Here is a 20,816-nt window from a genome sequence, read left to right as displayed (position 1 = left end):
AAACAAAAAGCTAAGCAAAGATTGATTTATTTCTGTATTTTGAGAGTAACAAGATAAAAATAGAACAGATTCCTCTGGGTTCAGACTTCCTTTCAGAGTGTTAACTGTCACTTTCTTGAGGTTGATTTCAGAACCCTGCAAATGGGTTGATTTCTTCTGCCAGGCAACTAGCAACAGAACAAGGGGACGCAGTTTCAAGCTGTACTGGGGCAGGTCTAGGCTGGATTTTAGGAGGAAGTTGTTGCCAGAGAGAGTGATTGGCTTTGGAATGGGCTGCCCAGGGAGGTGGAGATGGTCAGGAAAAAGTGTTCAACGGTGCCATCCCTGGAGGTGTTGAAGAAAAGCCTGGATGAGGCACTTAGTGCCATGGTCTAGTTGATTGGACAGGGCTGGGTGCTAGGTTGGACTGGATGGGGTTGGAGGTCTCTTCCAACCTACTTGATTCTATGATTCTCTGACTTTATATATATATATGCAGGCCATGACTGCAGGCTTTGTTTGCTTCCTGCAATACAACAGAAGACATCCCTGGAGGTGTTCAGTAAAACACTGGATGAGGCACTTAGTGCCATGGTCTAGTTGCTTGGACAGGGCTGGGTGCTAGGTTGGACTGGATGATCTTGGAGGTCTCTACCAGCCTGGTTGATTCTATGATTCTAAATGAGACACCATGTGCTGCTTTCCAATTCAGTAAATGTGTATTTTAGCAGCAATGTTTGCCAAGATTACCAAAAATGGCTTAGGAAGAGATAAATTATGAAGTAAAAAAGGTGTTTCAGTTCAGACTTTTGGATGAAACTGTTTTTACTGTCAGTTCTGATGTAATGGCTGCTTTTAGAGAACCCATGTTCTAATTCATTAAGAAAATGTAATGGCTGATAACAAAGATACCTTATATTAATAGATCCATTTAGTAATTAATAATTAAAATTAGTAATCTGATGCTTGGATTTTGAAGTGCTATTTAATATAGCTGTGATAATTTGCTGAGTTGTGCTCTGACTCTTCCACGTAATAATTGTGATAAAAACTTTCTGCTTACTTTTCTGTCTACCTAAATAGAAATGAGGAAGGAGAGATTGGTTGGATGTAAGAAAGCAAAAAACTTCTCTAGCCTGAATATAAAAGTATATTAGCATTCATCTCTGGGATTCATGTCTTTATAATGTGTGGAGTTCTGCTTATAGAATAGAATCAACCAGGTTAGAAGAGGTGGTTCTAAAATGGATGAGCTACTCACTTTCTTTGTTTGCCATTTTAACTGTTTTATCACCAGGCTAAATAAACATACTTAAATTTCATATTACAGGTAACTTTCTCACTTCAAAAATAACCACTGCCTAGTACTAATTTATTTGATAAAATACCTTACTATAACCAAAACTAACCACAAAAGGAAAAGAAAATGTACAAGAAGCAGGAGAAATAGTTGCAGCATGTCTGGAAAAGAGATAAAAGTGCAGGCATGAGGTGTTAACAAGTCTCAATATTCCTGATGGTATTTAAAGCACAGGTGATGTTCTAAAATGGATCAGGATAGAATAGAATAGAATAGAGTAGAATAGAATAGAATAGAATAGAATCAAGCAGGTTGGAAGAGATGGTCCTAAAATGGATCATTTCAGCTACTCACTTGTTTTGTTTGGTTGGGATAGTTTTTGGTTTGCTTTGGTTTGTTGTTGTGAGGTTTTTGATCTACACTTTCTTCTGCCTGCGAGTTTCTCTGTGTTTGTCTCCCAGCCTCACTCCCATCTCTTGTAATCTGCAGCTATGACTACTTCTCAGACACACACACAGCTAGTGCAAAAAGGCAAGGGAAACATGAATCTTACTAAAACACTAACAAGGTTTCTTAGTATTCAGCAGCAGAATCTCTTAAACTTGGGCAACTGAGAGAGATAAAAGAAACAGGAGGAAATGGACTGGAGCACCCTTAGAGTTTAAAAACCAGTGCAGCTTCTTTGTTTGCTGTTTATCTCTTAGAAGTTTCCCTTCCATTTTATGTTTTTTTTTACACTGAAATTGAGAACTAAATCAGGCTGGTAATTAGTATTTGCTAAACAGAAAGGCCACTTTTGAGATGCTAAATCAAAGCCAATACCAGACGTCAGGTAGTGTAAGAAGTAGCTAGAGCTGCTTCCCTTGTGTGTTAGTCATAGAATCATAGAATGAACAAGGCTGGAAGAGACCTCCAGGGTCATCCAGTCCAACCTAGCACCCAGCCCTAGCCAGTCAAATAGACCATGGCACTAAGTGCCTCATCCAGGCTTTGCTTCAACACCCTCAGGGACAGTGACTCCACCACCTCTCTGGGCAGCCCATTCCAATGCCAATCACTCTCTCTGGCAACAACTTCCTCCTAACATCCACCCTCAATGTCTACAATAATGATAACATAAAGAAGGATGTAAAGAATATTTAAAGTAGTTCTTGTTAAAAACAACAGTAACAATAAACCAAAGCACAAACAACTGTGACTGTTCGAGCTGGGTTTCTAGCTCAGACATTAAAAATATCCAGAACAGAGAAACATAGAAGCTCTGAGTGGAGAGGAGAACATGGTAGGTATAGGCCATGTAATAGCAACAGTGGATAAGTTGATATCATTTCATTGAACCATCAAGAGCTTTATGTCTGGAAGCACAGCTTGGACCTTCCCTTATAGAATCATAGAATCAACCAGGTTGGAAGAGACCTCCAAGATCAGCCAGTCCAACCTATCCCCCAGCCCTATCCAATCAACTAGACCATGGCACTAAGTGCCTCATCCAGGCTGTTCTTGAAGACCCCCAGGGACGGTGCCTCCACCACCTCCCTGGGCAGCCCATTCCAATGCCAATCACTCTCTCTGTGAAGAATTTCTTCCTAACATCCAGCCTATACCTACCCTGGCACAACTTGAGACTGTGTCCCCTTGTTCTATTGCTGGTTGCCTGGGAGAAGAGGCCACCCCCCACCTGGCTACAATGCCCCTTCAGGTAGTTGTAGACAGCAATGAGGTCTGCCCTGAGCCTCCTCTTCTCCAGGCTAAACACCCCCAGCTCCCTCAGCCTCTCCTCATAGGATTTGTGCTCCAGGCCCCTCACCAGCTTTGTTGCCCTTCTCCAGACATGTTCCAGCACCTCAACATCTCTCTTGAATTGAGGGGCCCAGAACTGGACACAGTACTCAAGGTGTGGCCTGACCAGTGCTGAGTACAGGGGCAGAATAACCTCCCTTGTCTTTGGACTGCTTCTGCTTTTGCTGCTTTGCTGCCGCTTGACCCCTTCCTCATCTTCCCTAAGGTTATTATATTCCTGTAGTAATTTATTCTCCTTATACTGTTATATTTAGTTTAAACTATAAGAAATACACTTTCATTTTTTCTGACTTCCCAAAAATCCATACTGTAGTGAGTTTACTCTACCAGGGGAAGGATCCACCCTAACCCAGGACAACAAAAAAAGAACAAACCACAACGGCACCAATGAAAATGCAAACAGAAACAGAATTTGCAAGCAATTAGAACTTGAAACTAGCATTTAGGAAAATCTCACTGCATTTGAAAGTACTTAATACGGAATGGTGATTTGTACCATTCCATTGACTACAAAATAAGCATAATTTAGGCAATTGTTCCAGTAGATGAGCTGTATTTTGTGATGCACGATGCAAGTGCTCAGCAGGGTAGTATCACTCTGAATCTTTTCTGCTTTGAATTGCTTTCACCAGGCAGCTCTGCTGTGACATTACTGACTTATTAGTTTTGCTGACAGGGTATTAGAGAGGGCAGTGGAATGAAAAGGGGGCTAAGGAGCCAGTATCTACACATGGAGGTGGAGTTAGTGTTCTGTGTGATCTGTGCTATGTGATAGCCCCTACAGAATTTTTGTTTTCAAAGCAGAATCAAAACCTGGGGGCAGATGTGGCTGGGTTGGAGGGCAGAAAGGCTCTGCAGCGGGACCTTGACCGCCTGGACAGATGAGCAGAGTCCAAGGGGATGGCTTCAATAGCTCCAAGTGCAGGGTGCTGCACTTTGGCCACAACAACCCCATGCAGAGATACAGGCTGGGGTGGGAGTGGCTGGAGAGCAGCCAGACAGAGAGGGATCTGGGGGTGCTGATTGATACCCACCTGAACATGAGCCAGCAGTGTGCCCAGGTGGCCAAGAGAGCCAGTGGCATCCTGGCCTGCATCAGGAATGGTGTGGCCAGCAGGAGCAGGGAGGTCATTCTGCCCCTGTACTCTGCACTGGTTAGACCACACCTTGAGTGCTGTGTTCAGTTCTGGGCCCCCCAGTTTAGGAGGGACATTGAGATGCTTGAACGTGTCCAGAGAAGGGCGACGAGGCTGGGGAGAGGCCTTGAGCACAGCCCTAGGAGGAGAGGCTGAGGGAGCTGGGATTGGTTAGCCTGGAGAAGAGGAGGCTCAGGGGAGACCTTATTGCTGTCTACAACTACCTGAGGGGAGGTTGTGGCCAGGAGGAGGTTGCTCTCTTCTCTCAGGTGGCCAGCACCAGAACAAGAGGACACAGCCTCAAGCTGCGCCAGGGGAAATTTAGGTTGGAGGTGAGGAGAAAGTTCTTCCCTGAGAGAGTCATTGGACACTGGAATGGGCTGCCCAGGGAGGTGGTGGAGTCGCCGTCCCTGGAGCTGTTCAAGGCAGGACTGGACGTGGCACTTGGTGCCATGGTCTGGCCTTGAGCTCTGTGGTAAAGGGTTGGACTTGATGATCTGTGAGGTCTCTTCCAACCTTGACGATACTGTGATACTGTGAAACTGTGATACTTGTAGTGGATGAATAACAGAAAATACTTCCATGACAAAATAATTATGAGAAGTTTGTAATAAGAATATTTTAGAAGAACCTGACAATTTGTCCAGGCTCTTGGAAAATTTGAAAAGCATAAAAGCACTATTAAAACTACATTTGTTACTAAAAAGCAGTCTGACAAGAGTAGTAAAGCCTTGTACAGAAATTGAGCTTGCTCTGTAAGTACCTGTGATGGTTTGGGTGTTAACCACACTCCACTTTTAAGAAAATCTCCCATACTAGACTCAGCCAAGCTGGAGATTGCCCAGTTGTTTCATCTTCTCTGTATCCCCTAGTCATTGTTTTCACAAGCAGAACATGAAGCAGCAGTGTGCCCAGGTGGCCAGGAAAGCAAATGGCATCCTGGCCTGGATCAGAAGTAGTGTGGCCAGTAGGGCAAGGGAGGTTATTCTGCCCTTGTACTTAGCACTGCTCAGGCCACACCTTGTGTGCTGTGTCCAGTTCTGGGCCCCTCAATTCAAGAGAGATGTTGAGACAGTGGAACATGTCCAGAGAAGGGCAATGAAGCTGGTGAGAGGCCTGGAGCACAGCTTTGTGAGGAGAGGCTGAGGGAGCTGGGGGTGTGCAGCCTGCAGAAGAGGAGGCTCAGGGGTGACCTCATTGCTGTCTACAACTGCCTGAAGGGAGGTTGTAGCCAAGTGGAAGTTGGTCTCTTCTCCCAGGCACTCCGCAACAGAAGAAGGGGACACAGTCTCAAGTTGTGCCAGGGGAGGTCTAGGCTGGATGTTAGGAGGAAGTTGTTGTCAGAGAGAGTGATTGGCATTGGAATGGGCTGCCCAGGGAGGTGGTGGAGTTGTCGCCCCTGGAGGTGTTGAAGCAAAGCCTGGCTGAGGCACTTAGTGCCATGGTCTATTTGACTGGCTTGGGCTGGGTGCTAGGTTGGACTGGATGACCCTGGAGGTCTCTTCCGACCTGGTTCATTCTATATCACAAATACAGCATATAGTAATTACCAGCCTGATTTAGTTCAGTGTAAAAAAAATAAAATGGAAGGGAAACTTCTAAGAGATAAGCAGCAAACAAAGAAGCTGCATTGGTTTTTAAGCTCTAAGGGTGCTCCAGTCCATTTCCTCCTGTTTCTTTCATCTTTCTCAGTTGCCCAAGTTTAAGAGATTCTGCTGCTGAATACTAAGAAACCTTGTTAGTGTTTTAGTAAGATTCATGTTTCCCTTGCCTTTTTGCACTAGCTGTGTGTGTGTCTGAGAAGTAATCACAGCTGCAGATTACAAGAGATGGGAGTGAGGCTGGGAGACAAACACAGAGAAACTCGCAGGCAGAAGAAAGTGTAGCTCAAAAAACTCACACCAACTAACCAAAGCAAACCAAAAAATATCCCAACCAAACAAAAGAAGTGAGTAGCTGAAATGATCCATTTTAGGACCACCTCTTCCAACCTGCTTGATTCTATTCTATTCTATTCTGATCCATTTTAGAACATCACCTGTGCTTTAAATACCACCAGGAATATTGAGACTTGTTAACACCTCATGCCTGCACTTTTATCTCTTTTCCAGACATGCTGCAACTATTTCTCGTGCTTCTTGTACATTTTCTTTTCCTTTTGTGGTTAATTTTGGTTATAGTAAGGTATTTTAACAAATAAATTAGTACTAGGCAGTGGTTATTTTTGAAGTGGGAAGGTTATTTGTAATATGAATTTTCAGTATGTTTATTTAGCCTGATGACAAAATGGCTCTAGAGCACACTGCCAGCAGAGAGACCAGCTGCCAGATGAATTATCTATGTCTTTTTGCCTCTTCTAGGCAAAGCAAAGCAAAAAGGGTTCTATGAGCAGTCTGAAAAGATTTAATCTCCAGGCCAGTGAGTTCTTAGTCTTGAAAAGGCAATCTCCAGTTTAAGTGAGGATATTGCAAAGTGTGAGGGTTTAGTGTCAATTTTAGCACATAAATTGTGTTCTTCAGCCTGAGAATGCAACAGTCCAGGAAGCAGCAGGGATCAAGGCAGCCCTTAAAACTGGGAAGGGCACTTTGTGTTTCTCTGGGAACCTATTCCTCTTTCCTGGTGTGATGGTTTGGGTGTTACACACACCCTCCACTCTCGTGAAAATCACCCAGACTAGACTCAGCTGAGCTGGAAATTAAGGAATGAAGCTTTGTCTTTACAGTTTAGCACAATATACAAGCAGATATTTACAGATTATACAGAAATAGACCAGTTAAAAGGTAATACAGAAACACAACAGCCCTCCTAGAAATCAGAGTCCCCAGGAGAGGCTCCCAACCATCCCTCTGCATCTTTTTCACCCCTTTACCTTACCCCAGACTTCGCCTTACATTCAAGGTGAGTCTGGAGAATCATCCAGGGGGATTAGGAAGCAGAAGGATTAGTTAGGCAGAAAATTAGAGAGAGAAGTGCATGCAGCCAGAGCCAGAGAACAGCTCTGTTATCTGTGTTTGTGTTCTTGTTCTTATACATGTCAGCAATCCTATGAGTGAAGCAGACATCAGCGTTGTTTCCTTTTTACAGCCCATAATCTGCTTCCTCTCACTAAAATATTCTAGCTAGCTTCAAAGGAGCACAATGGTGAAGGTGAATTTCCAAAAAGAGATGAAAAATTCTGAGTGTTTTGGAGTTTCAAATGCTGAAGAAATAAACTTCTGTCCAACCAATGACTGTCATGCACCATGTATTGATGGAAAATACCAGAATATAGCTAGAATCGTGAAAATAGCTTGAACATGCTAGGAGGAGAGCACAGAACTTCCCCTATGGCTGTACATTTTGATCTGAAGAAGGTTGATCCAATCACATTTGCTCCTTTGTTAGTGCTACAGACTTTCACTGCCTGCACTATGGAAAAAATGATTTGCTTGAAGTCTGTCATTGAACATGATCTGATTTGAAGAGATGTTTGTTTTTAAAGCAGTGTTGGCAATAACGTCTTCCAGTTCTGGAGCCTTCATGGCAAGAGGGATGTGGATGTGCTGGAGCGTGTCCAGTGAAAGGCCACTGGGTTGATCAGAGGGCTGCAGCACCTCTGCTATGAGCACAGACTGAAAGAGTTGGGGCTGTCCAGTCTGCAGAAGAGGAGGCTCCCAGGTGACCTTCTTGTAGCCTGCCAAGATCTGAAGGGGGCTACAAAAAACTGGGGAAGGACTTTTCAGGATATTAGGGAGTGACAGGACTGGGGGGAATGGAGCAAAGCTGGAGATGGGTAGGTTTAGGATGGACTTGAGGAGAAAGTTGTTCATCATGAAAGTGGTGAGAGCCTAGCATGGGCTGCCCAGGGAGGTGGTGGAGTCACTGTCCCTGGAGATGTTGAAGAAAAGCCTGGATGAGGCACTTAGTGCCATGGTCTGGTTTACTGGCTAGGGCTGGGTGCTAGGTTGGCCTGGATGATCGTGGAGGTCTCTTCCAACATGCTTGATTCTATGATCTTCACCACAGGTATGCAGACTGCATAGATGCCAGACTTGCCCACACTTTTCCAGATGATCAGGCCTGTTTATATCATATGAATCCTCCTTGAGTTTGACTTTGTGTTGACTTTGAAGTTTATGAGCTTGAAAGCAGCTGATATGTATGATTCCATAAAAATAAGAAGTGCAGGTAGCCAGGTGGGGTTGGGCTCTTCTCTCAGGCAACCAGCAACAGAACAAGGGGACACAGTCTCAAGCTGTGCCATGGGAGGTCTAGGCTGGATGTTAGGAGGAAGTTGTTGGCAGAGAGAGTGATTGGCATTGGAATGGGCTGCCCAGGGAGGTGAAGGTGCTCAGGAAAAAGTGTTCAATGGTGCCATCCCTGGAGGTGTTGAAGAAAAGCCTGGATAAGGCACTTAGTGCCATGGTGTAGTCGATTGGCTAGGGCTGGGTGCTAGGCTGGCCTGGATTATCTTGGAGGTCTCTTCCAACCTGGTTGTTTCTATGAACAGTCTCAGCCCCCTCAGGGCCTCCTTGCATGTTTTATTCTCCACCTCATTGACCAACCAAATCATAGAATCATAGAATCAACCAGGTTGGAAGAGACCTCCAAGATCATCCACTCCAGTATGTCAGTATCTTTCTTATGCTGGGGAACTTCAAGCAAGGTATGGCCTCATAGTGGCTGAAGAGAGGTGAGCAGGCTTGCTTCTCTAGATCAGCAGGCTGCACTGCTACTGATAGAGCTCAGGCTTTGGCTGGCCCTATTTGCTGCAAGGACTCATGGCTGGCCTGTGTTTGACTTGTCCACAAGGGACCCAGATCTTTTATTCTTTAATCAGATGCTGTGTTAGGGCACAATGAAATTGCAACAATATTTCTCAAGATGAAATAAAAAACAATATGAAATAAACACCTCCTCGTGGCCTTCTTACAAGAGAAGTACAGGGAATAATAACAAATGCTTGTCAGCTCTGGGTTTTTTTCCTCTTTAATTTGTTGAAAAAGAGCTTGGACAGATTGTCTGTTTCTTCATTTTAATTTTATACATCTGAGTTGTTTTAATTAGATTCCTGATAAATTTCATTCTATCAATTTCTTGGTGCACATACTTTGCATTCTAGGAACATCAGCAGCAAAGAAACATTGTCTCCGTGAGTGAAATTTTGGGTTTGATTTTCCTCTGCTCCTGTGTGGATTTAAGAGCATTGCAGTATATTCTCTGTAGATCAAAGAAGCAGTAAATCCTGGATCAGATGCCAGCCACTCCCAGCTTGCTGATGTATGTCTATTGAACCTGGCTGCTACATCTACCTCTGGAGCAAGGGCTGAGGGAGCAGGAGCTGTAGAGAGTTCTCATCAGCACATTGCAGTGTTTTTAATGCTTTGCATGTCCAGAGAAGGGCCACTGGGTTGATCAGAGGGCTGCAGCACCTCTCCTGTGAGGACAGACTGAAAGAGTTGGGGCTGTTCAGTCTACAGAAGAGGAGGCTCCCAGGTGACCTTCTTGTGGCCTTCCAGTATCAGAAGGGGGCTACAAAAAAAGTTGGGGAAGGACTTTTCAAGCTGTCAGGGAGTGACAGGACTGGGGGGAATAGAGCAAAGCTGGAGATAGGTAGGTTCAGGCTGGACATGAGGAGGAAGTTGTTGGGCATGAGAGTGGTGAGAGGCTGGAATGGGTTGCCCAGGGAGATGGTTGAGACCCCATGGCTGGAAGTGTTTATGGCCAGGCTGGCTGAGGCTGTGGGCAGCCTGATCTAGGGTTGTGATCCCTTCCAACCCTGACTGATTCTATGATGCTATGATTAAGTAATACTGAGACTGTGATTGTCCTGGCTGCACCACAGGCAAAGTGAGCTGCCTGTTAGTCCATTGCAGCCTGCTCTAGGGTAGGGTGTCTGTGTCCAATGGCAGGGGGCTTGGAACTGGGTGCTTCTTGTGGTCCCTTCCAACCCTGACTGATTCTATGTTTCTATGAAACTGCTTCTGAGGTCACACTGGACACTAGTCAGTTATCTAGCCTCAGAAAGTGTGTATTGCTTAAGAAAATCAGAAAGTAGTTCAGGCAAAATCACATTCAGTGTCTAATTATTCGTTCTCATTATTTTTCCTATTCATTAAAATCACCAGCTGGGTAGCTTCTTCAAATTACTTCTGAATCTCTTTGGAAACCTCTTCTAACAGTCATACTTTACCTCATGCATATATAAAAACAGATGCTGACCAGAGAACAGCTTATGGCTGACAGAATGTAAGCCTTATGTGAAACACCTGCCTCACCTGTTTTCATATGCTGCAAACAATGAGGAGATAAACAAGGACTCTCTGGAGGAACTGAAACACAAAAGGAAACCTAGTGTAGTTGCAATGTGGGTAATTCAGTTTGGGAAAAAAATGATGCTGCAAAATACACAAGAAAAAGAAACAGAAGTAATGTTTGATGTATTCTCCAGCTGCACTTTTGTGATGGTTTGAGTGTTACCCAACCCCCCACACTTAAGAAAATCACCCAGATTAGACTCAGTCAATCTGGAAATTGGAAGAATGAAGCTATCTTTACAGCTTAGCACAATATACAAGCAGATAGTTACAATATTTACAGCTGTAGACAGAAATAGACAAGTTAAAAAGTAATACATTAATATACAAGCAGATATATACAATACATACAGACATATATCAGTTAAAAAGTAATACATCAATGTACAAGCAGTTATTTACAATATATACAGAAATATACAAGTTAAAAAGTGATGCATCAATATATAAGCAGATATTTACAATATAGACAGAAATATGCAAGTTAAAAAGTAATGCATTAATATGCAAGCAGATATTTACAATATAGACATATATAAGTTAAATAGTAATACATCAATATACAAGCAGATATTTACTATATGGACAGAAATATGCAAGTTAAAAAGTAATACATCAATATACTAGCAGTTATTTACAATATATACAGAAATATACATGTTAAAAAGTAATACATCAATTTACAAGCAGATATTTACTGTATGGACAAAAATATCCAAGTTAAAAATACATCTATTTACAAACAGATATTTACAATATAGACACAAATATACAAGTTAAAAAGTAATACATCAATTTACCAACAGATATTTACAATATAGGCAGAAATATCCAAGTTAAAAAGTAATACATCAATATACAAGTAGATATTTACAATATAGGCAGAAATATCCAAGTTAAAAAGTAATACATCAATATACAAGCAGATATTTAAATATGGACAGAAATATCCAAGTTAAAAAGTAATACATCAATATACAAGCAGATATTTACAATATGGACAGAAATATCCAAGTTAAAAAGCAATACATCAATTTACAAACAGATATTTACAATATAGGCAGAAATATCCAAGTTAAAAAGTAATGCATCAATATGCAAGCAGATATTTACAATATAGACAGAAATATCCAAGTTAAAAAGTAATACATCAATTTACAAACAGATATTTACAATATAGGCAGAAATATCCAAGTTAAAAAGCAATACATAAATATGCAAGCAGATATTTACAATATAGACAGAAATATCCAAGTTAAAAAGTAATACATCAATATACAAGCAGATATTTACAATATGGACAGAAATATCCAAGTTAAAAAGTAATACATTAATATACAAGCAGGTATTTACAACATGGACAGAAATATCAAAGTTAAAAAGTAATACATCAATTTACAAACAGATATTTACAATATAGGCAGAAATATCCAAGTTAAAAAGTAATACATCAATATACAAGCAGGTATTTACAATATGGACAGAAATATCCAAGTTAAAAAGTAATACATTAATATACAAGCAGATATTTACAATGCATACAGACATATATCAGTTAAAAAGCAATACATCAATATGCAAGCAGGTATTTACTATATGGACAGAAATATACAATACATCAATTTACAAACAGATATTTACAATATAGACAGAAATATCCAAGTTAAAAAGTAATACATCAATTTACAAACAGATATCTTCATCATTTTTCAGCTCTCTCTGCAGCTGGTTGTCCTTTGCAGAGCCTTTCAAGGTCAGTGCTGGCTCCACGTACTGTGTAGCCAACACCACAATCCAGCCTCTGATTACAGGGATGGTACTTGCAAACTCTTGTTTTCTTTAGATTTATCATTTCTTGAAGGCTGGCAGGCTCTGTTCTTATCTCTGGTAACCTGGCAATGATTGGCCTCTTGTCTACTTCTGATCAAACACATACCAACTCTTTCCTCTTGCAGGGCCACACTGTAGTGACACAATATTTCACTATACCAAATGTGTTCTTATTGAATCAACATGGAATCATAGAATCAACCAGGTTGGAAGAGACCTCCAAGATCATCCAGTCCAACCTAGCACCCAGCCCTAACCAATCAACCAGACCATGGCACTAAGTGCCTCATCCAGGCTTTTCTTGAAGACCCCCAGGGACGGTGCCTCCACCACCTCCCTGGGCAGCCCATTCCAATGGGAAATCACTCTCTCTGTGAAGAACTTCATATCTCCTGTGCAAAACAAATTACTGCTGAAATGTTGCTCTGCACTTTTAAATAGTTGGCAAGATTCAGAAACAACATTATAGGAAAATTAATAGACTGACCTCCTCAGCATGGCATTTCTTTCATTTCATAGAATCATAGAATCAAGCAGGTTGGAAGAGACCTCCAAGATCTGCCAGTCCAACCTAGCACCCAGCCCTAGCCAGTCAACTAGACCATGGCACTAAGTGCCTCATCCAAGCTTTTCTTCAGTGCCTCCAGGGATGGCAGCTCCACCACCTCCCTGGGCAGCCCATTCCAATGCAAATCACTCTGTCTGTCAAGAACTTCCTCCTAACATCCAGCCTAGACCTTCCCCAGTTCAACTTGAGACTGTGTTCCCTTGTTGCAGACTCTGTCTGCTGGTTGCCTGGGAGAAGAGACCAACCCCCACCTGTCTACAACATCCCTTCAGGTAGCTGTAGACAGCAATGAGGTCACCCCTGAGTCTCTTCTTCTCCAGGCTGCACACCCCCAGCTCTCTCAGCCTCTCCTCATAGGTTTTGTGTTCCAGGCCCCTCACCAGCTTTCTCACCCTTCTCCAGACACCTTCCAGTATCTGAATCTCTCTCTTGAATTGAGGATCCCAGAATTGGATACAGCACTCAAGATTAGGCCTGACCTGTGCAGAGATTTAGAGAGGGGGGAGGGTTGTTGGTTTTGTGTGTTTGTTTTGGTGTGATTTGGGGTTTTTTTTGTTGTTGTGGGTGGGGTTTTTTTTGTTTGTTTTCTGTTTGAGTGTAATCTATTCATCAGTTTTATTTAATGTAATATAAAGTGACACCTAATTCTATCATATTTGGCCAATATGTAACTCAGCTGTCATCCACTCAGAGAGATTTTTTTTTTAGGGTGTTCAGCTGTCATGCCTGATTCATAACACAGTTTTGTGACATGAGAAAGGAAAACTTAAAATGGATTGTATTTGTTTTTCTTTCTCTGCAAATGACGTTTTAAGCAGTCCTTTTAAGATAGGATTTCAATATATTTACTTAGATGAAGCCAAACTTGGTTCTCTGTAACAAAAACAAAGAATCCCAAAACTTGACTTGCAAAAAATATTCTCTCATTAGTCATATGCCTGTAACGTGGCTGCTGTTAGCTGAGTTTAATTTCTCTCATTCACTGCAGCGGGACCTTGACCACCTGGACAGATGGGCAGATTCCAAGGGGATGGCTTCAGTAGCTCCAAGTACTGGTGCTGCACTTCGGCCACAACAACCCCATGCAGAGATACAGGCTGGGGTCGGAGTGGCTGGAGAGCAGCCAAACAGAGAGAGATCTAGGGGTACTGATTGCTACCTGCCTGAACATGAGTCAGCAGTGTGCCCAGGTGGCCAAGAGAGCCAGTGGCATCCTGGCCTGCATCAGGAATGGTGTGGCCAGCAGTAGCAGGGAGGTCATTCTGCCCCTGTACTCTGCACTGGTTAGACCACACCTTGAGTGCTGTGTTCAGTTCTGGGCCCCCCAGTTTAGGAGGGACATTGAGATGCTTGAGCGTGTCCAGAGAAGGGCGACGAGGCTGGGGAGAGGCCTTGAGCACAGCCCTAGGAGGAGAGGCTGAGGGAGCTGGGATTGGTTAGCCTGGAGAAGAGGAGGCTCAGGGGAGACCTTATTGCTGTCTACAACTACCTGAGGGGTGGTTGTGGCCAGGAGGAGGTTGCTCTCTTCTCTCAGGTGGCCAGCACCAGAACAAGAGGACACAGCCTCAGGCTGTGCCAGGAGAGATTTAGGCTGGAGGTGAGGAGAAAGTTCTTCCCTGAGAGAGTCATTGGATACTGGAATGGGCTGCCCGGGGAGGTGGTGGAGTCGCCGTCCCTGGAGCTGTTCAAGGCAGGACTGGACGTGGCACTTGGTGCCATGGTCTGGCCTTGAGCTCTGTGGTAAAGGGTTGGACTTGATGATCTATGAGGTCTCTTCCAACCCTGATGATACTGTGATACTGTGATACTGGCAACTATCTTACTAGATCTTCCCAGATGCCCCTTCTGATACAGAGTACTCAATGTATTGCACTTAACAATAGAATTTGCAATCAATTTAAATGAATTTCAGTGGAATAAATCAAATATGTCACCCATGAAGGGTAATTACCTTTAATTTTCTCAGTGCTTGTTCTGTCCTCGTTTTCTTTCTTTTTGTGCTTGTGAATTAACAGATGCTGCTCCTATCATATGATACAAGAAACATTTCAGTGTTTTAAAGATATTTTGAAATTCTGGGGAAATAAGAGAACTTTTAAAAGCATTTCTTGTGCTGGTTTGAGGCTAGTTGGAATATTTTAGTCAGAAAAATCAGATTATAGGATGCGAAAGGAAACAGTGGTGATGTCAATATTGGCAGTGCTTATAGCAAAATGGGCATACTGTCATACTCATTACTATCCTGTTTCTTTTCTGTCCTGAAAAAACATGTTCAATAGTTCTGATTATCAGAGAGAATCTAAGTTTTCCAGTGTTCCATATCCTCTTAGTCAATAAGAATCTCCCTTTATAAGGCCTTGTGCTAGTTTGGGGCAAATTGGAATATTTTACTGAGAGAAATCAGATTATAGGCTGTGAAAAGAAAAACAGTGGTGATGTCTGCTTCACTCATAGGCTTGCTGAGATGTACGAAAACAAGAACACAAATATAGAGAAGACAGAGTGTTTGTGTCTCTGTCAGTGCCTGTGCTTTCTCCATAGGCTTTTGCTGTGTAATCCCAACTAACTCTGCATTTAACTCTCTGCCTTGCAGCTCACCTTGACTGTAAGGTATGCTCTGGGATAAGGTAGAGGGGTGGAAAGAAGGTGGAAGGGTGGTTGGGAGCGAGAACACAAACACAGATAAGACAGAGCATGTGAGAGTCTTCATCTGTTGGAGTCAGTGTCTGTGCTTTTCTCCCTGGGTTTGGCTGTGTAACCCAACTAATTCTCCTCCTATCCACCCTTGCTTATCCTCCAACCTCAATGCACAATCATAGATAAGACAGTGTCTCTGTCTGTCAGAGTGTGTGTGTGCCTGTCTCTCTGGGATGCTTCTGTGTAACTGACCCTTCTGCTTCAAATTCCCCTTGCTGATCCTCAAAATTCACCTTGACTGTAAGGCAGACTCTGGGATAAGTCAGAGAGGTGGAAAGAAGGTGGAAGGGTGGTTGGGAGCCCCTCCTGGGGACTCTGGTTTCTGGGAGGGCTGCTGTGTTTCTGTATGACGTTTGAACTTGTGTATTTCTGTCTATAGCTGTAAATACTGCAAATATCTGCTTGTATGTTGTGCTGAACTCTGAATACGAAGCTTCACTCCTTAATTTCTGTCTTGGCTGAGTCTAGTCTAGTTGATTTCATAGGAGTGGGTAACTCCCAAACCATCACACTTCTATTTTGATAATGAGCCAACCAGTATTATTTTAAAACTCTTTTTTTTTTTAAATCATATCTAGGCAAATTTTCAGCACAGGTAAACTAACCTTTTGTGATGGAATATTCCAGATTTTCTTAGTACAGAATTTCTCTTTCACGATTCCAGCAGTTTAACAACCTGAAGAGCAACATAGATTTAGTGTGAGTGGCAAACCCTTTATAGAATCATAGAATTCCTTAGATTGGAAAAGACCTTCAAGATTGTTGAGTCCAGCCATTAGTTTCATACTGATGAGTCTTTGACTAAACCAAAACCCTCAGCACAACATCTAATCACTACGCTTGGAAAGGACCACCAGGATCATCCAGTCCAACCTTCATCCTAGCATCCTTAATCACTAGGCCATTGCCTCAAGCACCACATCCACTTTCTTTTTAAACACTTAAAGGGATGGCAACTCCCTGGGCAGGCTCTTCCAGTGCCATGACATCTGGATGTTGTGGTTCAGCAGTGGACTTGCTTCTTTTAACTGAAGTGCTGCCTAATGGACAAATGAAGCAGGAAAAAAAGTCTTGTCACTTATAAATCTGGTAATTGTTTTTGTGAAACAAGTGACTATTAAAGATATATTCTCAACTGATGTATGTAAATACATAACTTTTCATAAAACAGACCACTCCATGAATATATCAATAACAATTATATTAAATTATAAGTACATTATTATTATGTGATTATTAAATAATCATTCTATCAAATAGCACACTTACTATTTCATTAATCATACATTGCTTGAATAATTTAAAGTACTGACTCAACATTTTATCTATAATTAAAACATTGATAGTAAATAATATGCAATTTATAATATAATATGTACCAGGTGTGCAGCTCTGGCGCCCCCAACATGGACTGTTGGAGCAAGTCCAGAGGAGGGCCATGAATGTGCTCACGGGGCTAGAGGACCACTGCTATCAGGGCAGGCTGCAAGAGTTGGGGCTCTTCAGCCTGGAGAAGAGAAGGCTTCGAGGAGACCTTAGAGTGGCCTTCTAATATGAGAAGGGGGCTACAGGAAGGCTGAGGAGGGACTATTGACAAGGTCTTGTAATGAGAGCACAATGAGTTTAAAGGGGCAGAGGGGAGATTCAAACTAGATATTAGGAAAGGGTTCTTTGCAGTGAGAGTGGTGAGACCCTGGCACAGGTTGCCCAGGGACCTTGTGGCTGCTCCCTCCCTGGTGTTCAAGGCCAGATTGGATGAGGCCTTGAGAGACCTATTGTAGAGGGAGATGTCCCTGCCTGTGGCAGGGAGTTGGAACTGGATGATCTTTAAGGTCCCTTCGAAACCTAAATCAGTCTATGATTCTGTAGTCATGCCAGCTTCAAGATGAAAGTGTTGGCTGATGCAAGGTATCATGGGGCTTGAAGTTCAGATTATAACATGAGAAACTTCCTGTTCCAGTTGCTGCTTCTGGTTTTTGGGATGTACATCTTTTTTGGAACTTGGTGATCTTTGAGGTCCCTTCCAATCTAACCCATTCTATGATTCTATATATTGCACATTCTATAAAGCATAAATATAAAGCACATGTTATAGATTAATAATCTATGTTTATTAACATCACAGTATCACCAAGGTTGGAAGAGACCTCATAGATCATCAAGTCCAACCCTTTACCACAGAGCTCAAGGCTAGACCATGGCACCAAGTGCCACGTCCAGTCCTGCCTTGAACAGCTCCAGGGACGGCGACTCCACCACCTCCCCGGGCAGCCCATCACAAACCTTTATTTGTTACCAACTTAAGCAATTTGTGATTACCTCACTGCTACAAGACATTTAGTTCTGCCCTTGAAAACATCTTTTTAGATTCATGACTCCCTCTAGATCTTGCAGACACATGAAAAACATAACTTTGATTAACATTGTTTGCAGCTTCTTCTGCTTCTTGTATTTTAGCAGAAGCTGTGCACGCAGCTTTAATTGCTTTCCCCATGCTTTTTTCATGGCCATTTCATAGCACTTTCATTATGGTTTGGCTCTTTGGAGATGAGCATCATTTTAAAACGGTATAATTTTCTCATAAAGCCTCAAAGCTATAACAGCTCTTTCTGTTAATTTATCTAAAATCTATTAACACAAGTGCTATACGTGAAGTGATGCTGATACAGAGCAACGTTTTCTCCTGAGATACGGTTTGCATTCCGAGCTACTTGGAAGAAGAAAAGTAACATTGTCTGCTGAAGGAAGAAATAAGAAACTACATTTCACTTGTCCTTCAAAACATTTGTGATAAGCAAGATCTCATCACATGCTGTGTTGCTAGAATTACAGTCAGTGCGTGCGTCTGAGTGACAGATGCTCACCTGATGCTCCATACATTTGCTCTGAAAGATGTTTGCTTCTTAATCAGGAAAAGCACAAAACTGAGAATCACAGAATTGAGAGACCTCCAAGCTCATCCAATCCAACCTAACACCCAGCCTTGTCCAGTCAACTAGACCGTGGCACTAAGTGCCTCAGCCAGGTGTTGCTTGAACACCTCCAGGGACGGCAACTCCACCACCTCCCTGGGCAGCCCATTCCAATGCCAATCACTCTCTCCATGAAGAACTTTGTTGTAACATCCAGCCTGTACTTCCCTCAGCACAACTTGAGACTGTCTCCTTGTTCTATTGCTGGTTGCCTGGGAGAAAAGACCAACCCCACCTAGCTACAATGTCCCTTCAGGTAGTTGTAGACAGCAATGAGGTCTGCCCTGAGCCTCCTCTTCTGCAGACTGCACACCCCCAGCTCCCTCAGCCTCTCCTCACAGGGCTCTGCTCCAGGCTCCTCACCAGCTTTGTCACCCTTCTCTGAACACATTCCAGTAGTACCTGATTCTTAGAGAAGAGGAAATAAACTGTGGAATGTCTGTGTAGTTAACCAGCATTTCCATTGGAGGTTCATGAAAGAACCTCTGTGTGGTTGTCATTAGATTTTTAAATCTTGTGTTCACATCATTATCCAGGAAAAGATTTCACTTTTAAAACCTTTAATTGACAATTGCAGTGGTTTTCCTTCTTTTAGCTTCTGGTGTCAAATGTAAAGAGAAAACAAAACATGGGGTTTCCTTGTCAGCACTGAAATACTGAGTTGTGGTATTATTGCTAAATGTTATGAAGGCACTTATGTCCCCTTCTGTTGAAAACAACGACTTCTGTTGAATTTCTGCTATAGATACTGACTTTTTTGGTTTGTTTTACTTCTATTCCACGTTAAAGCAAGATTCCTCTTTGCATCTTTATTCATGTATTAATTCTTTTTGCCTTTTCTCCATTTATAACCTGTTTGTAAGCCCTTTCTGTGAATAATTCTGTCTTGAATGATGGAAGAGGTACGACTTGAAATGAGCAAAAGTCATTCTCCACCTCCTCCTCCTCCTCCTCACTTTACATTATTTGGTCAAACTACAATAAAATAAAATGAACTGGATGATCTTGGAGGTCTCTTCCAACCTGGTTCATTGTGTGATTCTATGACAGAAATAGATGCTTGAATAAGAACAGTTTGAAAAAAAATATATATAATGAAAAAATCTCTTTCTGTGGAACACATAAATGTTGGTTATTACAGGTTTATATACAGTCACTGTTTAGACTTCATCTTTGTGCACCAGTATCCAGAAACCTCCACACTGAGTACTGTGTCCAGTTCTGGGCCCCTCAATTCAAGAAAGATGTTGAGGTGCTGGAACATGTCCAGAGAAGGGCAACAAAGCTGGTGAGGGGCCTGGAACACAAATCCTATGAGGAGAGGTTGAGGGAGCTGGGCCTGTTTAGCCTGGAGAAGAGGAGGCTCAGGGGTGATCTTATTACTGTCTACAACTACCTGAAGGGGCATTGTAGCCAGGTAGGGGGTGGCCTCTTCTGCCAGGCAATCAGCAATAGAACAAGGGGACACAGTCTCAAGTTGTGCTGGGGTAGGTATAGGCTGGATATTAGGAAGAAGTTCTTCACAGAGAGAGTGATTGGCATTGGAATGGGCTGCCCAGGGAGGTGGTGGAGGCACCGTCCCTGGGGGTGTTCAAGAAAAGCCTGGCTGAGGCACTTAGTGCCATGGTCTGGTTGATTGGTTAGGGCTGGGTGCTAGGTTGGACTGGATGATCTTGGAGGTCTCTTCCAACCTGGTTGATTCTATGATTCTGTTCTTTTGCCATGTTACTGGTGCTCTTGGCTGATTGTAAACATGCCTGAAAAATCTTCATTTAGTCATCTTAGTAGTTCTATCTTGCCATAAAACGTGCTGCCAGATGTGCTGTGCTTTATGCTTTGGAGGCATTGTATGCATGTTAATATGATTTTAAGATGCTTAGTCTTCCAAGACTCTCTATTCCTCAGTGCAAGCCAATAAGAAATGTCACTATATACATATATATGTATATCTACAGCTTTATACAGAAATATACAAGTTAAAGGTGGGGGTTGGTCTCTTTTCCCAGGCAATCTGCAGCAGAACGCAGGGACACAGTCTCAGGTTGTGCCAGGGGAGGTATAGGCTTGATATTAGGAGAAAGTGCTTGACAGAGAGAGTGATTGGCATTGGAATGGGCTGCCCAGGGAGGTGGTGGAGGCACCGTCCCTGGAGGTGTTGAAGAAAAGGCTGAATGAGGCACTTAGTGCCATGGTCTAGTTGATTAGGGCTGGGGGATAGTAGGTCAAGGGAGGTTATTC

General features: G+C 42.7%; 1 protein-coding gene and 1 long non-coding RNA gene across 6 annotated transcripts in view; both read left to right on the top strand.

The window, feature by feature from the left end:
• The window catches only part of LOC135180089 (uncharacterized), an 88,657-nt gene extending 74,870 nt beyond the window's left edge, over window positions 1–13,787 (top strand). The window contains exon 3 of the long non-coding RNA XR_010304268.1: window positions 13,618–13,787. This is a non-coding gene — a long non-coding RNA (uncharacterized LOC135180089). The remainder of the gene's footprint in view (window positions 1–13,617) is intronic.
• The window catches only part of CADM2 (cell adhesion molecule 2), an 871,614-nt gene that overhangs the window by 447,975 nt on the left and 402,823 nt on the right, over window positions 1–20,816 (top strand). The gene's annotated exons all lie outside the window — the stretch shown is intronic.

This window comes from Pogoniulus pusillus, chromosome 12 (assembly GCF_015220805.1).
Source record: "Pogoniulus pusillus isolate bPogPus1 chromosome 12, bPogPus1.pri, whole genome shotgun sequence".
NCBI classification, from domain to species: domain Eukaryota; kingdom Metazoa; phylum Chordata; class Aves; order Piciformes; family Lybiidae; genus Pogoniulus; species Pogoniulus pusillus.
Note: the sequence above shows the minus strand (reverse complement) of the source record. Positions and strands in the feature narration are given on the sequence as shown.